This window comes from Erpetoichthys calabaricus, chromosome 3 (assembly GCF_900747795.2).
Source record: "Erpetoichthys calabaricus chromosome 3, fErpCal1.3, whole genome shotgun sequence".
Classification (NCBI taxonomy): domain Eukaryota; kingdom Metazoa; phylum Chordata; class Cladistia; order Polypteriformes; family Polypteridae; genus Erpetoichthys; species Erpetoichthys calabaricus.
This window is the reverse complement of record NC_041396.2, coordinates 29,518,091-29,524,090: the sequence shown is the minus strand read 5'-3', so window position 1 is coordinate 29,524,090 and position 6,000 is coordinate 29,518,091.

The following is a 6,000-nucleotide window of genomic DNA, read 5'->3' as shown; positions in this document are numbered from 1 at the left end:
AAAATAAAATGAAAATGAAAAATACATCTACTGAAACCAAAACAAATTAACTTAAACTACATTCTGATACTAGAAAAATAAATATAGAGTTAGATAAATGTTGATAAATGTTAAGTAGGTATAATAAAATATGCATTTATGATATATCATTAATTAAAAAAGAACAAATTGGTATTAGTGGGCTCCTTTCAAAAAAACGTTAGGGGGGCGCGATTAAAACTGTTATGAAAACTCGGGTCGCAAATACTTAAAGTTTGAGAAACGCTGCATTATGGTGCCCTGACATGGGGGGTCCGTGTAGAAAAAGTGTTGTGTGACCCAAATGTATGCAAATCCCCTTAAATGACAGTCTGCCATGTACACTTTAGTCATGATGTCTGAATTGTATGATTTATAATTTTAAACTGTGGAGCAATGTGTCTTTGCCCCAAACGTGATAGAGGGCATTGTATTATAGGGCATCTCAGTGGCACAGTGCCCATAAGGAGACCAGCGTTCACATCCTCGGCCCTCCCTGTGTAGAGTTTTCATGTTCTCTTTGTGTCCCACTGTCCACAGATGTGCATGATCAATGAATCACTGGTACTAAGTTGCCCCCTAATGTGTGTGTTTGCCCTATGAGGGACTGGAACCCAGGACCGTCTTAATGCATGGGCACACTGGACAGTTGCCTGGGGGCCCCATGCTAATTTACGTATGTTGTGACTTGCTGAATGGTTGTGTAAGTAAGGGATCCCAGTGCACTGCTGTTAAGATGGCCCTGCTGGCACCCTGCCTTGTGTCCTGTGCTAGCTGAGATAGACTCCAGCCCCCCTCAGGACCCTGGTCTGGATTAGGCAGGTTAATAATCATTTCATTTATGTAACACTTTTCTCACAATGACGTGATTCATTATTTGGCTGACGACATTACCCAAGGCCACTTACAAATTGCTTCCATTGGTTTTGTTTTTCCAGTAGAAGCCCAGGCAGGAGAGGTGATTAACTGGTGGTTCCGCAGTGCCATTGGCAGGATTTGAACCCACAACCACAGGATTTGAGCTCTAAAAGCCTTAAAAGCTGCGCCAGTGTCAGACCTTGACTTGTAAGAAATGCAGTCGCTCTTTGCGATGTTGCCAGGCTAGCTCATGCCCTCCTTGAAATTACCACAGTAGCCTTTGCCATCCTGGCAGGTTGGTCCACTCATACCTGCAGTAAACGAGCCAAGCTCACCTACTCGCTTCTTGCGGTCCACTTTGCCAGGCCTGCGAACTCCATTGATGGAATAAATGAAGCCAGTTGTTTCCATTGAAGTGTTTAAAATTATAAAGGGAATCAGTCCAGTGGATCGAGACGCTTACTTTAAAATGAGTTCATCAAGAACACAGGGGCACAGGTAGAATCTTGTGAAGGGTAAATTTCACCCAAACATTCAGAAGTTTTTCTTCACAAAGAGAACCCCAGAGACACAATCAGAGTCCAAATAGCCAAATTATATCCGCTGAGATTGAATGTTGCAGATTTATTATAAATGTTTTAGTTCTGCTTCGCCTCCTTACGAGACCCCCAAATTGATGCTATCCTTGCCTACTTTCCCCTTGCAAAATAAAGCCCCTTGTGGTCACTGATGCCACTTAGTAATAAAAGCAGCCTCCTCTTGCCATCAGTCTAGGCTGGTTTGCTCACCATATCCGACAGATACATCTTTTCTCTGCCACCCTGCCAGTGCAATATAACTCTTTGCCAACAAAACCAGTCCTACCATAAATGCTGCCACTCCTAAGCTTGCTGCCCTGCCAGGCTAACCATCATTCTCCTAGTATTAAACTTATATTCCTGGATTGCTAACCACTCAGTCACTCTGTGCCACCTTGCCATCTATACCCACGGCTAATTAACATCTCACTAGCATCCTCATCCCTTCAGTGTCTCAAGTCTGGCAGGAGCACATTGGGGGGCTCTGCTGTGTAACTAACTGCTCATGACAACCCAGTTGGCACCTTGGCCAGATTGCAGATGATCTCAAGTGCTTTGGCACGCCTGGGGCACTCAGGACCAGCATTCATCTGACGTGCTGGGGAAGGTGGCCGGTTACCAAGGAAACGTGCAAAGCAGCTCAGCCAGGTGCGTAAGACAGATCCGGGAGTGCTTTCCTGGTGTAAGGGCAGGACCGTGAGCACTAAACACACACACACACACGCACACACACACACCCTCTGACTGACATTCACGCACTGAGAACCACACCGTCCTGATAAGAGCTGACAGGCACACATGTCTCATGTATAATCACACTTTGTGACACACACTGACACGCTGTGGACAGGTGTGCTACCCATGGGGTGACGGAAAGTTAGGAGACCCCGTTGTGTGAGGAGCGTACAAGTGTGGTGTAATTATGAAACATAAAAACATCAGGAATTTGACAAACGAGGGGAGACCATTCAGTCCATCGAGCCCATTTATTTAGTTAATAGCTAAGCTGTCCCAGCATCTCCTCCAGATTCTTCTTGAAGCTTGTCAAGGTTTCTGCTTCAACTCCACATCTCGGTAGTTTGTTCCTGATTCCTACAACTCTTTTGTAAAGAAGGGCTTCAGATTTAAATGCACTTCATCTTAATTTCCACTGATGTCCTCACGTATGACAGAGACAGAGGGACACCTCAGTGGCTGCAGGAAGGGGGCATTCTCTTCAGGTGGCGAATAACTCTGGGTGGCAGAATGAAAGTGACAGGGACATGGGCAGCTGTCCAGAAAGGCATACAAATCATCTTCTCATCATTTGCTGTCATATTGACCTTTTTTATGGTCAGAAAGATCAGCGCTGTAAATAATTACTGAAACTAGGGGGCTCCACCCCGTGCTCGCTTCGCGTGCCCACCCCTGGGTTTGGTTTACTGGATATACAATTTAAAGAGATTGTTATTTTCATGGAAATACTTACATATGTATTATTTTCACTTTTACTTTAAAACTTTAGTAAAAACAATATTTGGAATTCACTTTTCTTCAAGATCGCATTGAATTTTGATTCTGTGTTTGGACTTACATCGTGACAACGCAACGTATAACTGCCCGTGAGTGAATATCGTTTCTTTCTCTCTAATAAATAAAATGACTTTTTTCGAATGTTTGTCCATGCTCTTTCTTCTTCGTTTTGTTGTTGACGTATCATTTAGAACGTATAAAATTATTGTCCTGATAAAATGTATAAGAGCTGAGAGTGTAGGAAGTGTGTCTGACAAAAGCATTCACACGACTGAGGTTAGATGACCGTGGTCTTGTTTGGAAATAGTTGTAAGTAGGACGTGACTTGAAAGAATCTCATGTTAAAAGTCTCACAGGACTTCATACCGCGCCAACGTTTTTGGAATACTTTAATTCTTGCTGGCCACATGACTTAGACGATCTACAAGTCTCCGACTTAAAGTTTAAATCCGAACAATATATTCGATCTCTTATTTCACCGAGTAATGATTTCCGTTTGTTTGCGCTAATGCGCTCTTTACTATCCTTTTTTTGAGACTTTCGAATTTTCGCACTTCCATTACCTCTAATCTGCTCTGCATGTGTATTGCGCCGTTGTTTGGAATATTTTAATTCTCGAGGATACTCCTCTTCATTGGGAAGAAACACGACTTTTTTTTCCCTGATGGCAACACGACTTAGACGATCTACAAGTCTCCGACTTAAAGTTTAAATCCGAACAATATATTTGATCTCTTTTTAGCTGTTCCATTATTTCACCAAGTAATAATGTCTGTTTGCTTGCACTAATGCAATCGTTCCTCTCCTTTTTTTGAGACTTTCAAATTTTAGTACTTTCATTATCTCTAACCTGCTCTGCATGTGTGTCGCGGCAAAATTTTTGAATTCTTTACAACGTTCTACTTTGTCATCTATTCGTTGTCCTTTATTTCCGGCCCCGGGCCTGGTTAAATCTCTTTCTCGTGGTGATGTAAAAGTGTCTCTCTGAGAAAATCACGTCTCATCTCCTTCCAAGATTTTTTTTTATAATTAAGAGATGTCGTAGATTAGTTTGGGTAACTTGGTTTCTGGGGAGCAAAGCCTAGTGACGCTCACGTCCAAATTTTTTTTTTATAATTATGGTACTATCAAATTGATTTAATGCCAACAAAACATTACTGATGTTCCTGCTTAAAATGACTGATTTTTAATTGATTATCCACGTTTAACTGCAAAGCCCCATTCCTTCAGTGTCCAAATGGTCAAGCCCTCTCAGCTCATCCTTAATGAATTCTCTTTAAATTTGAATTTACAGGGTGAGTCAAAATTATGTTAACGCTAAAGGTACTGCTATGTACGGAAGCCGAGAAAAGATGTGCAATATCGTTATTTTTTTTAAATTGTGTCCTTGAGATAACAGACTAATTTCATCGAGATCTCAAGAAAACAAACTTTGTTTTCTAGAGATAACGGAATAATTTTATCGAGATGTCGAGAAAACGAAAATTTGTTTTCTTGAGATAACAGAATAATTTTATCGAGATCTTGAGAAAACTAAACTTAACCTTTGCTCCTGGCATCAGGCTCACTTAGATTGCGAACACCTATACAGCTGAAGCCTTGCTAACCATCTTCATAAACATATTTCAGCCTGCAACAACCCTTGATTGAACAAAAATGTGACGTGCTGATCAATATAGTTCTGCTCTTCTGCCATTTCAAACAGGACGTGGCTTCAATAAGCTAAACATTAAACGTTAGATACAATTATTTTATAATTTCGAGAAAACAAGATCTTTTGTTTTATCGAGATTTTGATAAAATTAGTCCGTTATCTCGAGGAAACAAGTTAAAAAAATAATAATATTGCATGTCCTCTCTCGGCTTCCGTAGCTATGTATATATTTATATACAATTTTTCTGGACAACTTATGTGCCGCTTATGGTACATGTGTTGAACATGATGGTTGAGACATTCCTGTAAATCATCTTGCAAACATGAAGTATGTTTTGTGAATAAATTGTTTCTGCCAAATTTGGACTCACCCTGTATTATTCAGAAAACCTTTGTACTTGTACTTTGTACTTGCACACCTGAAACCTGTTTTTAAATATCCTTAATTAGGTTGCAATTAACTGGCATTCACCAAGTCCAAATTTAAAAATGGCCAAAGTGAAAGAGCATACCGAAGAATCACGTCGGTGTAGTGTTGTTGTCTAAAATGAAAGTAAATTCCTTGTGACGGATTGCTAAGAAATTGTCGATTTTGTACAAAGGTGTGTTTATGGCAGTCTTGAGAAAAGATGGCAAACTGGATCTGATCAGCAATGAAAAAAGAACGAAAGTCCCAAATGCACAACTGAAGAAGTGGAGAAGAACATCAGAGTCCGTAGTTTGAGAAATGGACACCTTCAAGGTCTTCGGTGTCCTGCCAAGCCATTATCATCAGCAACAGTGGAAAGAAAGGGTTAAACTGGGCAAAGAGACACTGATACTGGATTTCTGGATGAAAAGGAGCATCCTGCTCACTGGTGTTAGCAACAGTGTAGCCACTCAAACTTTTAGGAAAAACATAAGCCATGGAACCTACAGTCGTGGCCAAAACTTTTGAGAACGACACAAGTGTTGGTTTTCACAGAGTTTGCTGTTCCAATGTTTTTAGATCTTTTTGTCAGATGTTTCTATGGTATACTGAAGTAGAATTACAAGAATTTTATTGACAACTAGCCGATGTCCGCCGTAGCATACAGCGTTGTAAGAATAGGAACAGAAAACGGTGAGAAAGGAATTCATAAATCAAGAAGAAATAAATACTTCTTGAAAGACGTAGTGTGCATATAGAATTTCCGGCCAAGCAGGATTACATGTGAAAGTGATAGATAAATCAGGCTTTCCGAATTTACGTACTATGGCCACGGCATCCTGATAGTTTTGTTGCATGTATGGACTTCCTGGAAATGTGGACGGTAATATGATCATTTTGCCTACACAACGTCAGCGTTTGCTTGCAGTGCGTCTGATAGTTGGACGCACAGATCTTGTTGATGTAATCTG